The sequence below is a fragment of the Callithrix jacchus genome, chromosome 4 (assembly GCF_049354715.1).
Source record: "Callithrix jacchus isolate 240 chromosome 4, calJac240_pri, whole genome shotgun sequence".
Classification (NCBI taxonomy): domain Eukaryota; kingdom Metazoa; phylum Chordata; class Mammalia; order Primates; family Cebidae; genus Callithrix; species Callithrix jacchus.
In genome coordinates this window covers 136933591-136954841 of record NC_133505.1, presented here as the reverse complement: position 1 = coordinate 136954841, position 21251 = coordinate 136933591, and the positions used below count along the sequence as shown (strand labels likewise).

The 21251-nt window shown below is 38.4% G+C and overlaps 1 long non-coding RNA gene across 1 annotated transcript in view; it reads left to right on the top strand.

Annotated features, from left to right (window-relative positions):
• The first annotated feature begins 15378 nt into the window (after window positions 1-15378).
• The window catches only part of LOC118152985 (uncharacterized), an 89185-nt gene continuing 83312 nt past the window's right edge, over window positions 15379-21251 (top strand). Inside the window, exon 1 of the long non-coding RNA XR_004742079.3 lies at window positions 15379-15607. This is a non-coding gene — a long non-coding RNA (uncharacterized LOC118152985). The remainder of the gene's footprint in view (window positions 15608-21251) is intronic.

Here is a 21251-nt window from a genome sequence, read left to right as displayed (position 1 = left end):
ATGATAGACAAAAATAGCTCATTATGATTCCAAAACAATTTTTCTAGGGTTTGTAACCAACATCCTGTTAAAAAAAAAAAAGGCTTTCACTCTCTAGTTCTTAACTGTTCTATTTTATTTGATATATATTTATTAGACACAGGGTCTTTTGAGAATCTGGTAAAATCTATGACCCCTCATCCCAGAAAAAGACTGATGTAATCATATTCACAATTTTTCATGCTCATAGAGGGTTTCCTGACAACCTGATAGATATCCTTCCGTGGACCACCCAGCTAACTGTAAACCCAAAGTTAAGAACTACTGTCCCAAAACCAGGCAAATAATTACGGTAAGGTCAGGAGACATGTCAGTGTTTTTGGCTATAGGAACTCTTTATTTCCTTATCAAGTTTAATCCATTGGTGGAATAAAAACAATTTTATGGATTTTTAAATGTATTGAGCTAAATTTACAAAGGTGTTTGGATATGGAAAACACATAATTATATATTTTAATATTTTTGGCAGTTAGCAGGATCACAGAAAATGGATAATACATAGTGAACTGTCATCCTTTAGCCATTTATTTCCTAAAAGCCCTCAAAAGATCATGTTTCCATGTGTTTAACAATCTGCTACAGTAACAACAAGGCTCCCACTCACAAGTGCTGCCATCAGCCCCTCTCATTAATAACATTTCCAGGATGTCATCCACATCCTCACATACTGACAGATGAAAGGCACTCCTCATTGTCAAAGTTCTCACTGCAAACACACCCCTTCATGTGCCTTGAACTTTACCAAGAATATTTTCATTCACCTTTATATAATTTAAATATTGTTACAGTTTTAAGCTGGATCGGCTTCAACTAACCAGAGCTGGCTTCATTTAATTTTGAGGCAAGTAAAGTATGATTTTGTCCCCCTTCTTACTCAACAAATCTGCTCAGCAGGTAAGAGAAAACAACAAAGTAACTAAAATCTGAATTACAAAACAAGGCATTCCTGTGCATCTTTATTCTAAAAAGTCATTTAAGTTCGACCATTTTGCTTGTACATGGGATAGTCTAAATTATCATTCAGCCAAGGATTCTGGTGTGATGTCATGTGTTAAAGTAAGATAGAATCATGGACCATATTGGTTATTATCACTAATTTATTTCCTTCCTCCCCTCCCTAGCTCCCTCCCTCCTTCCCTCTTTCCTTCCTTCCTTTCCTTTGCCCCCTCCCTCCTTCACTCTTTCCTTCCTTCCTTCTTTCCTTCACCCCTCCTTCCTTCACTCCTTCACTCCTTCCTTCCTTCCTTCCTTCCTTCCTTCCTTCCTTCCTTCCTTCCTTCCTTCCTTCCTTCCCTTCTTCCTTCCTTCCTTCTTCCCTCCCTCCCTCCCTCCCTATGTCTTTCACAGCAAACTCAAACAATACACAAACAATAACACTGAGAGTTTGTGGAATCCCACATCAGTAAGGCTTAATTATTAAAGGTACCTAAAACTTCATGTGTTCTAAATGTACTGAAAACCCTTTAATACTTCTGGCATTGTTTTTTGCATCCAGACAAATTTCACTGAAGGATGACACACCCTGAGGCCTGACTACATCACAGAAATCAAATATCATCAAACAAATAAATAAACAAAAAGGTTCAAGAAAAGACTGAAGCGCATAACCTTCACATTCATCATAAAGGATGCCAGATGACTGGTCATGATAGCAGGAAATTTCATGCTGAGCTGTGAAGCAAGTCTCAAAATGATATAAACATAAATATAATCAGAATATCCAGTTGGATCATACCTAGTATTTTCTTCCTTTTAGCATTTCCAAGGAAGTTTTGTAGAATTAAAACATGAAATTGTGAGAATCTATTTTCATTTTACTTTAACCCTTCTAATTTTTACTTAATTGATTAGTATTTGTGGTAATAAGAATAATGGCTCTTCAAAGATGTCCATACCCCAATCCCCAGAAACTGTGAATATGTTCTGTTGTATAGCAATGGGGAATTATAACTGTAGATAGAATTAGGTTTGCTAATCAGCTGACAATGAGATGGGGAGATTATCTTGGATTATCCAAGTATTCCCAATGTAATCCTCGGGATCCTTATAAGCAAAAGAGGCAGGGAGGCAAGAGAATCAAAGTCAGAGAGAAATTAGAAGATGCTATACTAGTGGATTTGAAGATTAAAGAGGCCACAGGCCAAAGAATAAGGGAAAAGTCAAGGAAACCGATTCTTCCCTAGCGCCTTGAGAAGGAACAAGCCCTGTGGATACTTTGATATTAGCCCAATAAGACTCCTTGTGGACTTTCGACTCAAGAAATAAAGTTGCATTGCTTAAACCACTAATTATTTGGTCATTTGTTATAGCAGCAATAGAAAACTAACACAATATTATTTAACACATATTGTGTAACTATCTGTGTATTATAGATTAGATGTAAGTTATGGTCCCTAACTTCAGTAAGATTAGTGGAGGTTATATCCTCTGCATATCATTGAGTGAGACCTCTGAGGGAACCTATCACAATATTAAGAGTCCCATATTTGAGGGGCATTTAGATAATCACATAAATGGAGAGAAATAGACTTGGAAATGAATGGAGAATATTCAAATTGGGAAGGCTATCATCTTTCATTGAATCAGGACTTGTATCCTGATATCCACACTACTACTGAAGTTATTTCTTCTACACCCAACCACCAATTGTAGAAGGTAAGAGTGTGAATTAATTCTTGAGAGTCCTAGTTTCTGAAAGAGGAGTTTAAAAGGGAGAGAGAGAATGGAAAACAAACTTAAATGTAGATTTAGTCCACTCACACTGCTATAAAGAACTGCACTAGAGTGGGTAACTTATAAAGAAAAGAGGTTTAATTGACTCAATTCTGCATGGCTTGGGAGGCCTCAGGAAATTTACAATTACAGCAGAAGGGGAAGCAGTCACATCTTACATGGCAGCAGGGGAGAGAAGAGTGTGTGAAGGAAAAACTGTCAAACACTTATAAAACCATCAAGTCTCATGAGAACTCACTCACTATCACAAGAAGAGCATGGGGGAAACTGCCCCTATGATCCAATCACCTCCTTCCAGGTCCCTCCCTTGACATGTAGGACTTATGGGAATTACAGTTTGAGATGTGATTCAGGTGGGGAAACAGAGCCAGACCATATTATACTGTCCCTGGCCCCTCCCAAATCTCACATTCTTTTTACATTTCAAAACCAATCATGCCTCCCCAACAGTCCCTTCAAAGTCTTAACTCATTCCAGCAGTAACTCAAAAGTCCAAGTCCAAAGTCTCATCTGAGACAAGGCAAGTCCCTTCCACCTAGGAGTCTATAAAAGCAAGTTAGTTACTTCCAAAACACAATATGGGTATAGGCATTGGATAAATGATCCCTTCCAAATTGGAGAAATTGGCCAAAACAAAAGGGGTGTAGGCACCACATAAGTCTAAAATCAAGCAGGGCAGTCATTAAATTTTAAAAGCTCTAAAATAGTCTGCCATGACCCCATGTCTTACATCCAGGGCACACTGATGCAAAGCATGGGCTCCCATAGCCTTGGGCAGCTGTGCTCCTGTGGCTCTGTAGGATTCAGCAACTGAGGCTGCTGTCATGGGGTGGGATTGAGTGTCTGGGGCTTTTCCAGGTGCATGGTACAAGCTGTTGATGGATCTTCTATTCTGGGGTCTGGAGGATGATGGCTTTCTTCTCACAGCTTCACTAGGTGGTCCCCCAGTGGGGACTCTGTGTGAGGGCTCCAACCCGACATTTCCCTTCTGCACTACCCTTGCAGAGTTTTTCCATGAGGGCTCTGCCCCTTGCAGCAGACTTCTGCCTGTATATCCAGATATTTCCATAAATCCTCTGAAATTTAGGCAGAGGTTCCCAAATCTCAATTCTGAATTTCTGTGCATCCACGGCCCAACAACACTTGGAAGTTGCCAAGGCTTGGGGCTTGCACTCTCTGAAACAATGGTCCAAGCTGTATCTTGATCTCGTTTAGCCCTGGCTGGAGCTGGAACAGCTGGAATGCAGGGCACAGAGTTCCAAGGCTACACAAAGCAGTGAGGGGCCTGGGCCCAGCCCATGAAACCATTTTTTTCCTCCTAGACCCCCAGGCCTGTGATGGGAGTGCCTGCTATGAAGTTCTCCAACATGCTCTGGAGGAATTTTCCCTATTGTCTTGGTGATTAACATTTGACACCTTGTTACCTATGCAAATTTCTGCATTGGACTTGAATTTCTTCCCAGAAAATGAGGTTTTCTCCATATGAGACCAGCTCAGCAAGGACTGCATTGTCCACATCACTATCAGCATTTTGTTCAAAACCATTTAACAAGTCTTTAAGAAGTTTCAAAATTCCACACATACTCCTATCTTCTTTGGGGCCCTCCAAATTATTCCTACCTCTGTCTATTACCCAGTTCCAAAGTTTCTTCTGCATTTTTGGGTGTCTTTATACCAAAGGCAAAGGGTACCACTCCCAGTACCAATTTACTGTATTAGTCCATTCTTACACTGCTATAAAGAACTGCCCAAGACTGGGTCATTTATAAAGAAAAGAGGTTTATTGACTCATTTTATGACACATCTTATTGACTTACAGTTCTGCATCGCTCGGGAGGCCTCATGAAACTTACAATCATGGTGGAAGGGGAAGCAGGTACGTCCTAAGTGGTGGCAGAAGAGAGAAGAGCGTCTGCATGAGGAACTGTCAAACACATATAAAACCATCAGATCTCATGAGAACTCACTCACTATCACAAGAACAGTATGGGGGAACCACCCCCATGATCTAATCACTTCCTACCAGATCCCTCCCTCAACACATGGGGATTGTGAGGATTATAATTTGAGATGAGATTTGGTTGGGGACACAGAGCCAGACTATATCAAGGTGCCCAGCTGTACTCAGTGCAAATGGTACTGCTGGTGATGGTAGAAATCAACATTGCCCAGTATGCACTTGTGTCAGGCTGGTCTCACAATCTTTTCTGGTAGCATTAGCATCTGATGGTCTAGTTAAGCCTTGGTTATAATTTATATTCAGGGCTTTATAGCTGAGGCATACATTTGCCTGAGTATAAACAGTGATTCACATGTAAAGTGGCCAGAAACTGATCTTCTACAAAGACCACCACAAGATTGTCTAGCAAGGTGCAAACGCCACATCTTGAATGAAAGGGTTGAAAAAGAGTGAATTACACATTCAGATTTTGACGTAAGTACAAAGAAATGGTATCCTGCCCCTCAAAGGAAAGCAATTACCTTTCCCTCCTAGCATAGAGACCCAAAGAATCACCAACCAGCATTCTTCAGGCATTTAGCTACACTGTGTAAGCAGGAAGCACAATGATGGCAGGCACTTCTCCATTACTCATGTGAACAGGTGAATTTTTAGGTGTCCCTCTTATAGAAAACATAAAAATGAAAATGGAACAAAATATGGAACAAAAATAAATATGGGACCAGTTATCCAAAATGTTACTTCCACTCACCTAGGATATTATCTACAGCTATAGTAAATATGCTTTCCTTTTTTTAGAATAAAACTTTCTCAGAGATAGTCCCATGTACTAGGTTTGAACTCTCCAAAGTAATATTACATAATGTTTAGATGCAGACATATCAGAATTCAAATCCTGGTTCTGCCACTGTGTGATGCTAACAATCTAAACCCTGTTTTCCTTATCTATAAAGCAGGGATACTAGAAAATATCTCATAAGTGTTTTTTGATCATTAAAGAGATAATTTATATAACATGCTTAATATATTGTATTACTAAATGTTAGCTTTTAATAGCTGAAGCATAGTCATCTACTGACACAGAGTAAGTGTCTGATCATGTTGGCTTACAAAACCCCAGCTTTGACCATGTCGATTGGGTAAATAAATGAATAACGAGTGTGTATCTGACTTGTTTATATCTAAAGCATGTAATGAGCACACTGTCCTTCACTTAGCAGGACATAGGTGGCCCTCTATCATGAAGATTCATTAATGGAATTGTTTCCTGATTGGCAATTCAGTTGAGCTGATCCATCACATTCCTTGATGTGTTTGGTGACAAGTCACATACATTGGAGAGTTGGTGTTGGTTGGGATCAAAGCTATACTACTCAGTCTTGGCACACTGTTTTCTGGTTTTGGAATGAACCTACTCATACAGGGAGAGAACCCACAACCTTGGCCTTATTTCCATTCACCCTGGAGCATGAAAAATCTGCTAATTGACTGCCTGCTGACCACTTGGCTCATCTTTGGACATCGGAAAGCCAACTTTGAGAAAAATAGCACCTGGGAGCCTGACCCTTTGCTGCTCTCAGGTCTTGGCCCCATCCCCTGCAGCACAGATATAAGGGTGATTGATATTGCCAAGTGTTTTGAAAATACTATAAATCTTTCAAATGAAAAGAGTTGATTGATAAATGATATGTTGTCCTTTTCACACTAAGCCTGCATGCTGGCTGTCTGCTGGTAACAGATTTGTCTACTGTAAATATAGCCTGGTTGTTCATATCCTCCTGCCTTTCTCAGATAACCACACTGATGGTGCAGCATAAAGAGAGTTATACCAGAAGTTGGGGAACATGGGCTTTCATTCTGGATCTGCCACACATTGTATATATAGCTTTGAGTAAAGGGGAAGAAACTAGCATTGTTGAATGTCTTCTAAATACAAGTCTCTGGATAAGATATTGCATATGCATGTAACCTCTTTAAATCTTCCCAATAACCTTGGAAGGCAAGGATAATGATCCCCATTTTATATATGAAGAAGATGAATCTCAGAGAGACTGCAAAACTTGCCCAAGATTATTGGCTTAACAAGTAGCAAAATCAAGAAGCTAACTTAGTTCTGCTCATTCTAAAGCCATTGCTGATTCTAGCATACCATGTTTCCTCTGAAACTCAGTTGTCTCATCTGTAAAATGAAGGAGGTGAACTATATGGGCATACACTGTTTTCAGTAAAGGATTGCACAAGAGCAAAACCTAATGCCTTGAGGACCACAATCTTTTTTTTTTCTTTCTTTTCCTTAAAAGTTTACTTCAATAATGTGTCCATGCCTTATGTAGAAGTGTTGCAGGATCTTCCACTGAGATAATAATTTGTTCAAATGTGTTTCCCTCTTCTTTTCCCTTCCCATCACCAATTTCAAGCAATGAGCAAGTTTATGCTCCTTTGCCTCAGAGGACATTTATGGCAGGATGGACAGCAGAAGCCACTTGAAATCAGAGAATTTTCTTAGTTTTTTTTTTTAAACCTAAGCTCTTGGATGTTATTATGATAAGCGTGCCAGGGGATGAGGAAGGAGAAAGCAGTGCCTTTGAGGTCAACACAAGGAGGAGGAAAGATTTCTCCAGAGAATGAAAAGAATGTTATTTCTGTGCAGGAACCTGAGCATAGCTCCTTGGCAGACCCTCAGGGAAGCTGCAGCGCCACTGAAGAATCTGGCTGTCCTCTGAATCCAAAGAAACTGGATCCCAAGCCCGGAGCTTGCAGGCTTAGAAAAGACTCCTGGGCCTCCATGTGGCATGAAAGCAGAGCACATAGGCTTGAAGCATGACTACAGATGACTGTGATGAGCTGGAGATGAAACTCATTCTCCATCTGTCAGCATTGTGAACATTTCCTTGATGTTTATGCAGCCTTAATGACTAAAACTGAATTTCTCCCCTGTTGGACAGTACAAGAGCTTATATCAGATCCCTTATATTAATCCCAGTGTGATTAATTTAAATCACATTGATTTAAAATAATAAACAAATGTGATATTTCCTTCCACCAGAATTTGTAACCTGAATCACACCTGCTCTACAATATTGGATATGACTCAAACTTGAGTCAGGTTCCTGTGGAAGGTTTATTGAAACCTATCTTCCTTCTGTTTATAATCTCTCATAAGGTCCCTTTTTCAAGGTTTAATTTTAAAGGAATTAAATATGAGCTATTCAAAATTCTTTATTTAAATTAGACTCAGCTTCCAGTAAAATTGATAATTGATCCAAGTCTATTTAACAATATAATTGCTAGTAGTCAGTCATGAAGTAATCATTTAGAAAAGGGTTATGATGTGCTGAACCACTAGTTCATACTTAAGTTACAATATATGTCTCAGAATCTTAGTTCCTTCTGAGGAGAAGGTAGAACAATGAGATCAGGAAGGAGCACAAAGGGACATGGGTGGTTGTGGTCGAGTTCAAAAGTCTAAATTTTAAATGGGTGTGTGAGTATCAGCCTTTGCTTTATTATATATAATTCATAACTTACATGCACAATGATACTGTTTTGCAGATCTCAAATATGTAAAATATGTTTTCATGCTGAAAACCTGTAGCAAGAAAGACCTAGGTCATAATCCTAATACATATTCCTAAAAGATTTGCTTTACTATTCTGCCAGAAAACTGATTTATATCTCATCACTCCTCAAACTTGTCACACCTGTAACACACACACACACACACACACACACACACACACACACACACACACACACACCTGTGGCCACATCTTGAACTTTATTGAGGAACTAAGCACAATGATTATGTTCTAATCACTAAATCGACCAAGTGGCTTGCATCTGACCTTTGCATTTTTCCTTCTCTTCTGCTACAATAGAAAAATTATAGCAGTCCCTCCACAGGTCTGAATCCCATCCCCTCCAGTAGACAAAGATGTTTTTCCTGTATCAGCTTGCAGGTGCTGTAGTAACTCTCCTTCAATAAACAGCCATAAACAGCCTCTCAGGACCTAGGATCCCCTCAGCTAATTCTTTCTCCTTCACAGCAAAACTTCTTCTAAAAATCTGAACATCCTATTAGCTTACATTTTCTCATCTCCTAGTTTTCTCCTCAGCCTACTTGGCTGTGTATCTCCACTCAAACCACTGATGTTGAGAGCACAAAAGTCCCCCCATTGTCAAATCCAACTGTTTCTGCTGGCTACTTTCATGAGCTGTCAGCATGTTATTCAATATAGTGGAGGGCTCCTTCTAAAACACTCCACTTCCGTGGTTTTCCAGCCACCTCAACTGATCCCTTCTTCAGTCCCACTTCTGACACCTTCTCTGGTGAATCCTAACTACTGCCCAGGACATTTTCTCTGACTTTACCTCTAACCTCTACTTTCTGCTCTAAACTCATACACAGATGCTTTCTTGACATCTTCATCTGAATGTCTAATTTACCTCTCAAACTTAACATGTCTAAAACAGAACTCCCTTTCCCTCTAATCTTACCCAGTCTTTTCCTTCTCAATAAATAGTACCACCTTCTACAGCCTCAATCACTCAAAACAAAAATCTAGTAACCACATTCCATTCATCTCATAACTTCCCCTTTCATATTCAAATTCTCAAGCCCTGGCAACTATCCTCCAAAGAATGCCTCTGCTCTAGTTCTATCTACCAACCTAATTCAACCATTATTGTATTTTTTTTTTTTTTAGCTACTGCCATAGCCTCCTAACTAATCCATTACTTCCACTTTTACATTTTCACCAACTACCCTCAAAATGACAGAGATATTTTTAAGCAGAAATCAGAGCATGTCTGCCTGGCATGATTAATCCCTAATCATTACAGGGCCTACTTCACCTTGATGTCCAGGTATTGTGTCTAATGTCACCTCTTAAGAGAATACATACTTCACCATGCTATGTAAAGTTGTAAACACAAAGAAGCACTTACACTTACACATATATATGTATTTTTTACCATTTGTAAAACTAGTTAGCTTACTATGTTGGCACATACTAAAAGCTTATAAACTTCATGTGTTTATTTTTATCCAGTCACTAATATGACTTCCCTCATTAGCTCTAAGCTTTTTAAAAAATAAGTTTTCTTTAATTTTCTATTTGACAATTTTATTTTCTGGATATAATGTTAATGTTGTCTTCTCTTTTATACTGTCTTATTTGCCTTGTATTATTGCATTGGACAGAATATCCAAAGTAATGTTGAATCTCAGCGATCATAGTAAACAGCAGCCTTATGGTTCTGACTTTAATAGAAGTAGCTCCAGTATAACATTAGCTATAGTGACTTCTTTGGGAACTCCATGCCAATTCCACTTTTCCTGCTTATATATCTAATACTCTAATATCTTTGATTTAGTTCTAAATTTCTTTAATATTCAGTCATGGCTTAAATTAATTTATATTTCCTGTTGTACCTGTTTGTATTCAAAGGATATCTTATTCCTTAAAATAATTTCTGCAGAGAGCTAAACTCATCCATATTCTGTTCTTTTTGTGGTATCATTTTGTACAGATGAATGTTTCTGGTAGCAGATGACCTGGAGATTTTATAAATGGTAGAGATTATAATGTTGTTATTTCAGAAGTTTCTTTTCCTAATTCTTCCAAGCTGGGTCAAGGGAGCAGACAGCACCCAAACAGCCAATGCCCACTCAGCTCATCAGAAGAAATACTAAAGCCACCTTTAATCTACCCTTTCCACCAGTGATTTTTGGTACCCCCATTTGCTGCTGCAAATTCCTGGCTTTTTAGTTCTTCTAGCTCAGGAGCATCAGTTACATAATTCTTCTTTAATTACACTTCTTCAGTAAGATATTAATATGTTCCTCAAATCCAATGGGCACATAATTTAATTTCCTCCCTTTTCCTATTCTAAACTAACCATCTCAAGCAGCCATTTCCAGTTACATTTCTAGGTAAACCAGTTTCCAAAAACATGGCTATATGGCTGAATTTCACTCTATGCTTTGAAGTTCTGATATTGGTAACCTTAGATTATTTATGTAGATTAAAGCTTTGATAGCAATATAAACTCATGTAGGCTATTCTAAGAAAGTTTATATCACAAAATACAGCCATTTTAACTGCATCCCAGGTCTCCTATACCAACAACCCAACATGTTTTTGCATCTTAATAGGATGCCCTCCATTACCTACAAGTCCCCTTTGTTACCCACCTCAAATGTAGAACATATCCTCTTATCTCCTGGGCCTAACTTTCAGGCAACTATCCTTACTTCATCATACATGAAATGTACTATGCTGCAATTATTCATCTCTCCCACACTTATCAGCATCACTGAACCATTTTTTTTTTAACTTTAAGTTCCGGGATATGTGTGCTGAATGTGCAGGTTTGGTACATAGGTATACATGTGCCATGGTGGATGCCATCAACCTGCCATCTAGATTTTGAGCCCTGCATACATTAAGTATTTTTCCTAGTTCTCTCCCTCCCCTCTGGTCTACACCTAGATCCCCTCTCTCTCTTACCTGTGGCCATCTAAAGACAATCTCTTATATTCTTATTTCCCTCTGACACTCTTGTCTTGGTAAATCTGCCATTTTTACTTTATACTCATAAACCTTACACTTGCTTTCTTTCCACTTAGATTTCTCTACATTACCTCTATATACTTTGGATCCCAAATGATTTTCTATATTTTATCCAGAGATTTCTTAAAGTTGATAATAGGTGGATGGAGAATTCTAGCAAACCAGGTCTATATTTGGATGACCAGAACTTTTCTAAGGTTCAGAATTTGTAATTGGCTAAACAGCCTTGGTCTTAAGATGTAACTGATCCTAGTAGTATCAGCATGGTGGGCTGGAGGAGGTAAACAGAGAGTGTGCAGAATAGAGGCTGAGGGGACCAAACCTGATTTGGGTTGACCTCATGTGTAGTAACCTAATAATAAAACCTCAAAGTCCAAGACAACTTGGATTCAGTTTCCTTATAGCCTAGTGTGAATATACAGAAGGGCTACTCTTTTAGGTGGAGTTATGGGATTCGTAATGCCAGGGCATTGATGGCATGTAAGTGGTAGCATCTTAACCCAAAGAAGTGGGGGAAAAATGAATTTCAAATTTAAACTACTACCTAGCCAGTGCCTCTAGGTAGTAGACAGAGTTCAGCCTATCAGGAAGTGAGGATTGGCTAGTACTGGGCTGTTGTTTGGCCAAAACCAGATGTCAGAGTCCAGGGCACATAGCTCCAGGCCCAGAAGTTCCTGTAATATGAGTCAGACTTGGAGCATGAGTCCTATCACATGATTGGCTTACCAGGAGAAACTGTGGAAAGAGTATCAGTCAATTATCCCATGGGTCCACTTCCAGGTCTCACATGAGATCTGCAGCATAGATCAGCAGGTGAATTTTAAATCTCAGCTTCAGTGGAAAACTCAGAAAGTAGATAGAAGACAGGCAGCTACGGATAGGGGTAAAATAGACCATACCTAAAGAGTTAGAGCCTTCTGGGCTGGTCTGTACTTTAATATTTTAACCTCAATTCTGGAGATAAACAATGTTTGCTTCATTAATTCTCCTGGTTGGTTTGAAAAATATTTACTTTTTAATTAATTTTTTATTCACGTCTTCCTTTTCTTTGTTGATCTCTTCACATATATGTTTCATTAGTCATAATTTGGGCATTGTAGCCACTTCCACCTTATAAATTCTTCTGAGTATTAAAATGACAAAATGTTAAAAAGGGTCTTACATTTAGCATAATGCCAGATACACACCCCTCAATATGATTATAAATATTAATATCAGTATCTGTTCCACAGAGATTATAAATGCCAGCTGTCGGTTTAGTAAGTCTGTAACCAGGCTTCACGCCAAGTTGACCATTTACTCAGTTTTAATTTAGATACCTTTGGATGCATAAGTCTAATGGCTATTTTTATTAGATTCCTTTTATTTAAAGAGTTGTCTGGTTTGTCATCCATTAATTTAGAATTTGCTAGTTACTAAATATAGAATTTCATGTTTTTCAGTCCTAAATATTTAAGAGCTTTACTGATATTCTAGAGAAAAACGAATGTCTTTTTTAAAGCTATAAGTTTGATATTTAATAGTAAATTCAATTTAGTTTAGTTCTAGAATCTGGAGAAAAGTAGTATCTGTTTACTGCAGCTTTCTTTGGAATGAACTTCTTTAGCCTCTGATTTCTTTTAATCAAATTTTGACTGATGTGTTTCATGAAAAAAAGGCACATGCAATGCTTATTTTTCATAGTAAAATTCATTGATTTATAGCTGTCCATCTATATAAACATCATGTTCCAGGGGTTTTAAATTCATTTAAGGAAACAAGAATATAGTCTAGGAAAGGAAAGTAAAGCATTTCATAACTTATGAGGTACGTACTGGGAAGAAACATACCATGCTAAAACGAATGCTTTCCTATGAAAACGGAAAGTGTCAGGGGAATTATAATAGAATTATTTGTTTGTTTATTTTTAAAAATATATTATATGTATATTTAAATATATAATATTTTAAACAAATATTTGTTTAATGTTTGTTTATAAATGCAATTTTTTAAAACCTGAAATAAATTACAATTTAAAATATAACTTCCTTACAGTTTAAAATGGTATTCACTGCAGTATCATGTCTATATCCACCAGGGTAGTGCCTGGATGATTGGTGCAGTTTACAACTGGAGGGGTGGAGTAGACATTCACATTATCCTCTATGGGACTAGTATCCATGCCCAGAATAGTGCAGTGCACAATGTGTACAGCTGTGCTCAGTGGCCCTAAATATGGCAGACACACTCATAATTAATGGCAATCCTAAATTCCTGTGGCATCCAAATTGTTCATTCCACAAAAAGAAAAAACAAGTGCAAATATTTATGGACTGCCTTCTGTGCACCATTAAAATTACTACAATGCCTAAGAAAGAATTCCTACACGAAAGGAGCACAAAGGGAAAGCCAGACGGATGAACAGTAAAATTGAATGTGATACAAGTATTCAGTTAGGGAAATGCACAAGGTACAATAGGACAAAAGAAAGGGGGCATTCAACACAATTTGGGACTTCAGAAAAGAGTTACTAAAAAATACATCACATGGGCTCAGCAGTGAGAAGGAACAGGAGTTTGCAAACGAAAAAGAAATGACCGGGCATTTCTAGCAATAGAAACATCCTGGGTAAAGTCATAAGGGCAGGAAATATCAGGGTATATGGCAGAAGACATAACCAACTCAATACTATTTAAGCATAGAACATAAAGGCAAGTGTAAAGAAACATGAAGCTAGAATTAAGGCAGGTGGGTGATATAAAAATAGAGTCAGAAACTCCAAATTAGAAGCTACTGCAATCGCCCAGATAAGAGATGCTGAATGCTGAAACTAGGATCAAGATAGCAAGAGTGAAAAGGAGGAGACAGATTAGATAAATTTTCATCATTTATTCATTCCTCGGATATTTGCTGACTTTTAAGGACTATGATCAATATTCCTCTGTATTTATCAACCCAGTCCCTGTCCACATGGCAGATGCAGTCACATAAGGGAGATACACGGGAGGCAAAATTGAGGATTAGGTGTCTGACAGAATTGGAAAATAAGTAAGTGAAAGCCAGGCAGGTCAACTTCTGGATTCTTGATGGGCAACAGCTAGATGTGGCCCATTCTCTAAAATCAGTATTCCTGTGGGGGGAGAGGACGATGATGAGTACGGGAATGGGCACATCTAACTGGAAACACTCAAACCATTTAAAGAGTAATTTCAGCATTTACTTTTGCCAAAAATATAAAGAAATACATAAATCATACATACTGTGATGGTTAATTTTAGGTGTCAACTTGACTGGCTTAAGGGATATCCAGATAGCTGGTAAAGTATTATGTCTGGGTGTGTCTGTGAGGATGTTTCCAGAAAGGATGAGCATTTGAATTAGTAGACTGAGTCAAGAAGATGGCCCTCACCAAAGTGGGCAGGCATCACCCAAGCTGTTGAGAACCTGAACAAAGAGGCAGAGAGAAGGTGAATTCTGTCTCATCGGGAGCTGGGACACCCATCGTCTCCTGTCCTTGGATATCAGACCTCCAGGCTCTCCAGCCTTCAGACTCTGGGGTTGGCAGCAGCAGCCCACAAAGTTCGCAGGTCTTTTGTCCTCACACACCTTCCTTAGCTCTCTGGCTTGCAGACAACATATCGTGGGTCTTCTTGGCCTCCAAAATCATGAGTCAATTCCCATAAGACATCCCTTCTTACAGATCTCTCTCTATATATATATATAGGTTCTTTTTCTCTGGAGAAGGCTGAATAATATACTACATATACATAAATACATAAAACTACTATGAGATTTTTGCTAAACAAAAAACCTGCTAGATAGAGCTCTTATGAATGGATGCAGTTATTCAGAGCTGAATTGTACGTGCGGTATTTCATTTAAGGTGATACTGATATATTTATGGCAATAAAAAGATGTTTAATTTAAAATGACAAACTTATAATTTAAAGCAATAAAAATAATACACAAGAACCCCTGACTCCGTGGCAAGATTGAACTGCAGCCTCACAGTATGAGGCACCGGGAAAGAATCTCTTCTTGTGTGTAGGCTGGACCCAGACCAGTAGGCGATTGCATCTGGGCAAGTTCTGTGAATGAATTAACATTTTCTATTGAAACAAATGTTCTCTAAAAAGTCGTTTTTGTTACTTTACTTTCAGCTGTTTTCAAGGATTATTCAGATTTTTCGAATTCAGGAATTCACTTGAAGTATTTAACAGATCATCCAGCTTCTTCCCAGCATAATTTTCCTAATAAGTGGCATTTTAACCTACTTTCTTCAGGAAAAGAGAAATAACTTCAAGGAGAAAGAAAGTACACGGTAAGCTGATACAAACAGTCCAGAAAGTGCTTCACAATTTGAAAAAATCTAAGAATGAAATTTTATATTTTGAGGGTAAAAAAAAGCTAGTTCCCAAAATAATTATGCCTTAATATTATACAAATTCATACAACCATATGAAAAATACAGACTGTCATATACATACTTCACAGACATTTCTTAACAGCAAAATTGATCACAATTAACATACTCATCACATGTATGGCTTTTGCCAAATAGGGGCAGCAATCTGTTTAAAAGGATAACAAAAGTACTGAATTAAATTTTCGTTTTAAATCTGAAAATAAGAGGGTTGACCTAATTATCTTGAAAGTAACTTCTCACTAAAAAAGCCTACTATTCTAGATCAGTATTTTGGTATTAAACTAATTGTTCTAAACTAAAGTTTCTAAACTTTGTAAATTATTAACAGTAATTTGCTCTATGTAAAATGTTAAGACATTTTGAAGGTTTATTTACACTTAAAATGTTCTATTTTTAATCATGCAAGATTGATATGTTATTTTTAAAAGTTCCAAGATGTTAAATGCCAGAGTGTATTTATTCATTCATCCCTTGTGCCTTCCATGCACCCCATCATATTGAGCCATTTATTTATTCATTCATTGGTTTAAATATTTATTGAGCATATGCTGCATATCCAGCACTTCAAAGGCACTAATGAAAGGGAACCAGAAGGCACATTTTCTTCCCTTTTCCCTTAGAAACTGGTTGGACTGGAAATTCTTTCTTTCTTTCTTTTCTTTCTTTCCTTCTTTCCTTCCTTCCTTCCTTCCTTCTTTCTCTTTCTTTCTCATTCCTTCCATCCTTCCTTCTTTCTCTCTTTCTCACTTTCTTTCTTTTTCTCCCTCTGTTGCCCAGGCTGGAGTGCAGCATCGCAATCTCAGCTCACTGCCACCTCCTCCTCCCAGGTTCAAGCGATCCTCCTGCTTCAGCCTGCCGAGTAGCTGGGATTAAAGGCACAAGCCACCATGCCCAATCAATTTTTGCATTTTTAGTAGAGATGGGGTGTTGCCATGTTGGCCAGGCTGGTCTTGAACTCCTGGCCTCAAGTGATCCTCCTGCCTTGGCCTCCCAAAGTGCTGGGATTACAAGTATGAGCCACCATGCCTGGCCTGAACAGGAAATTCTTGAATGGTGCTTAACCATGTACAGCAACAGTCTAAGCATTCATCATACAAAAAAAAAAATGATAATGTTACAATGCAAAATATTAGTGTGCCTTTGTCCATAATTTCAGAGAAATACAAGTGAAAGAGTGAATAAAGGTAATTGAATGATGTGACTTGTCAGGGATTCGCTACAAAGAGCATCTCGAGGGAAGCCTGAAGTGTGGATTGCTAAAGAGGAAGTGGGGATCTGGGGAATGAAAACCCCAACATAGAGGCTGCAGGGAGCCTGGCTTTTGCAAGGTCTGGGAAAGCAGTATCTGTTGTCCTGTTCTCTCATTGTCTTTATTCTATATCTGTCTAACATTCACCTATCAGAAGAATCACTTAAGTACTTTATTATGTTTACTGTGAATGGCACTCTTTGCTGTTTTGACTTTTTATAAAATGCTCCACGATAACTGCTTGTAAAAAAGTTTTATTTAATATGTCAATGGTCTTTGTATGATAGTTCTTTCTGACTTTTCACTTGTTATTCCATGAACATTTTCTATTGTCAAGTTTTAAATGTTAAGAAAAAAACCAAACAAACTAGGGGCTTGAGCTTCGAGTCTAGTTTCCGTTTTTCTGTTAACCAGCAAATCACTACCATACTACCACCTAGTGGGCCATAGCAGCAGCTTCCACGATTGACAGAAATTGTAAATTCAAGTAAACTCAAATCTAGGATTCTTCAAAATTTCTGCTTTTGCATGAGTTGCTTGGAATACTCAAATCATCTTAACATAAAAACCATATCATGAATGGTTGTTAGGTTTCCAGCTTGCTCACAAAACCATTGATCCCACAATGTACTTTGTTTTGTTTTGTTGTGTCTTTTTGAGACAGTCTCACTCACTCTGTTGCCCAGGCTGGAGTGCAGTGGTGCAATCTCAGCTCACTGCAACTTCGCCTCCCTGGTTCAAGCGATTCTCCTGCCTCAGCCTCCAGAGTAGCTGGAATTACAGCTGTGCATCACCATGCCCAGCTAACACAATGTAATTTGAATGAACACTTTCCACGTGTGCTGACCCATCTGTTGTCACAGCTTCGTGGAGACTTCTTATGTCATCTCACGTGTACCTTCTGCTCTTACTCATCCTACAATCTATGAGAAAATGGCTGATTCCCAGCCTTCCGCTCTGGCCTTGACCTGTACTCTGGCTCTGGTAGAAAAGGACCTTCCATGGGGTTTTTCTCTCTCTGTCTGCTGCTGGTTCCTGAAGCTGTGGCTCAACCAACAGCCAGGTTCGGCCTCTGCCCTGTCCCAGTTCTGGAGCAGCTTCCACCCCACCCTTGCCTGGCTCTTATGGATGCCTCACTCCAGCCTTGCCTTGCTGATGGCTCAGTTAAACCCTCACTAATGAGTTCCCATTGTGACTTTCACCCTGTGGCTGGATCAGGGTCTTACAGCTTCTCTTGACCAGAGGGGTAGTTTTCTTCTCTATTCCTCTTTTCCAAATATTCCTAAATGTATGACGAATTAGTACTATGGTTGCCTGACCCTAGGGTAAAGGGAACACAGTAGCTCAAGTAATTTCTCATTCTTCTGGTTTTTTGTGATGGCCTCTGTCCCTGAGTTGAGGCCTGAATATATGTAGAATATGTCTAGCTAAAAAGAGACTGCCTTACAGTCTAGACTTCTTTTTTCAAATTTTATATAAAGGTGTAAAATATGTCATGGATATATAGGTAATTTGGCCAGGCAGTGTTTTAGGCCCTAGGTATAAGATGCAGTTCTCATGGAATTGACATTTTATTGGGGGAATGAAAGACCAAAAGTTAGCACATATGTAAGATATAATAGTTTGGATGATGAAAAGTGCCTTGAATAAGAAAAACAAGGTAAAAGGACAATGAATACTGGGGATAGTACGTGTTGCTGGGGGTAGTTTACATAGGTTTTCTAGGAAATACCTCTGGATTAGTTGTCTATAACTGCACAAAAAATTACCCAGAAGTTTAGCAGCTTAAAATAACAAACATTTATTACTTCACTATTTCCATGGGTCAGCAATCCAGGTGCAGATGAGCTGGGTGCCCCCGAATCAGGAAGTCTCCTCACAAGTCAGCTATCAGGGTTGGGGCTGCAATCATCTCAAGGCTTAATTGGGAAAGGATCTGTTTCCAAGCTCATTCACCTGGCCAGTGATAAGCCCCAGGGACTCACCTGGCTCTTGATCAGAGCCATCAGTTTCTTGCCTCATAGGTCTCTCCATAAGGCAATTGACAAGGGTTCTAAAAAAGAAAGGCTGGGAGAGAGCATGAAACATGGAAGCCAGACTCTTTTTGTAACCTGATCATGGAGGTGACATCCTATCACTTTATTGTAGTCTATTTGCTACAAGTGAGTCACTAGGTCCAGCCCACACTCACCTAGTAAATATAAGGATGCAGAGTGCATTGGGAGTCACATTAGACAAAGTGATATTGGCTGAGAAGCCAGAATGGAGTAAGGAACAAGCTCTCTGGGGAAACAGTTCCCATGACAAGGGATCAGCAAACATGTAAACCTTGAGACAGACACATTCTTGATGTGTTCAAAGAAAAGCAAGGAGGTTCACTTATTTGGAGCCCAGGAAGCAAAGGAGAGAAGCACAAAAGATGAAGTCAGATATACCTGGAAGGTAGACACTGACTTGCTGTCTGTCACCATAGATCAGCGTGCAATTTTAAGAATTTCATATAAATGGTGTCATACATTTATATAAATAATAATCAGAACATTTATTTTGAGATTTATCCATGTTTTTGAGTATATCAAGAATTCATTCCTCTTTATGTCATGGATTGTGACACTGTTAATCTATTCACCCATTGATGGACATTTATGTTGTTTCCACTTTCTGGCCATTATAAACAAAGTTGCTATAAACATTGATGTGCAAATCTTTATATAGACATACTTTTATTTATCTTGGATAGTTACATAAGCATGCAGCAACTGAGTCATATAGCAGCTATATTTATCCTTTTAAAAACTGCCAAGCTGTTTTCCAAAGTGGCAGAACGATTTAACATTCCCACTGTTCAATGTGTGTGAGTTCCAGTTGCTCCACATTCTACCCCAACACTTGATTTGATCAGTCTTTTTAATTTTAGCCATTCTAATAGGTGCATAGTGACATTATTTTGTGGCTTTAGTTTTCCTTTCCTTAATGATTAGTGCTATTTGAAGTTTTTTCATCTACCTACTTGCTATTCATTTATCATCTTTGATGAAGTTTCTGTTCAAATTTCTCCCATTTCTTTTTTTGAAGAGGGAGGAGTTGCGTGAGTTTTGAGAGTTCTCTGGATATGCTGGATTTGGGTCTTTTATTGGATATGTGTTTGATATTTAGTTCCCATTTCTGCTATTTGTTCTTTATTGTCTTTTTCCTATGACTACCTTCTTTTGAATTCATTGAATAGTTTTCATAATTCCATTTTTATATTCTCTATAATTTTTAAATGTATTAGGGGACACATGTGCGTATGCATGCATGTGTGTGTGTGTTTATTTTTGTCTCTTCACATTTCATTTTGGATACTTTTTATTGATCTATATCAAGTTTACCCATCTGACAAAGAGCTAATATCCAGAATCTACAAAGAATTTAAATTTGCAAGAAAAAACAAACAATCCCATCAAAAAGTGGGCAAAGGGTATGAACAGACACTTCTCAAAAGAAGACATTTAGGCAGCCAATGAACATATGAATAAAAGCAATAAAAGCTCATCATCACTGGTCATTAGAGAAATGCAAATTAAAGCTACATTGAGATACCATCCCATGCCAGCTAGAATGGCAATCATTAAAAAATCAGGAGACAACAGATGCTGGACATGATGTGGAGAAATAGAAATGTTTTTACACTGTTGGTGGGAGTGTAAATTAGTTCTACCATTGTGGAAGACAGTGGCATTTTCTCAAGGATCTAGGTCTAGAAATTCCATTTGACCCGGCAATCCCATTACTGGATATATACCCAAAGGATTATAAATCTTTCTGTTATAAAGACACATGCACATGTATGTCTATTGTGGCACTGTTCACAATAGCAAAGACCTGGAACCCACCCAAATGCCCACTTATGATAGAATGGATAAAGAAAATGTGTAATATATATACCATGGAATACTATGCAGCCATAACAAAGGATGAGTTCATGTCCTTTGCAGGGACATGGATGAAGCTGGGAACCATCATTCTCAGCAAACTAACACAAGAACAGAAAACTGCATGTTCTCACTCATAAGTGGGTGTTGAGCAATGAGAACACACGGACACAGGTAGGGGGACATCACACACCAGGGTCTATCAGGGTGTGGGGGACTAGGAGAGGGATAACATTAGGAGAAATACCTAATGTAGTTGATGGGGTGATGGACGCAGCAAACCACCATGACACGCATATACCTATGTAACAAACTTGCATGTTCTGCATATGTACCCCAGAACTTAAAGTATAATAAAAAACTACAGGTTGAGAGT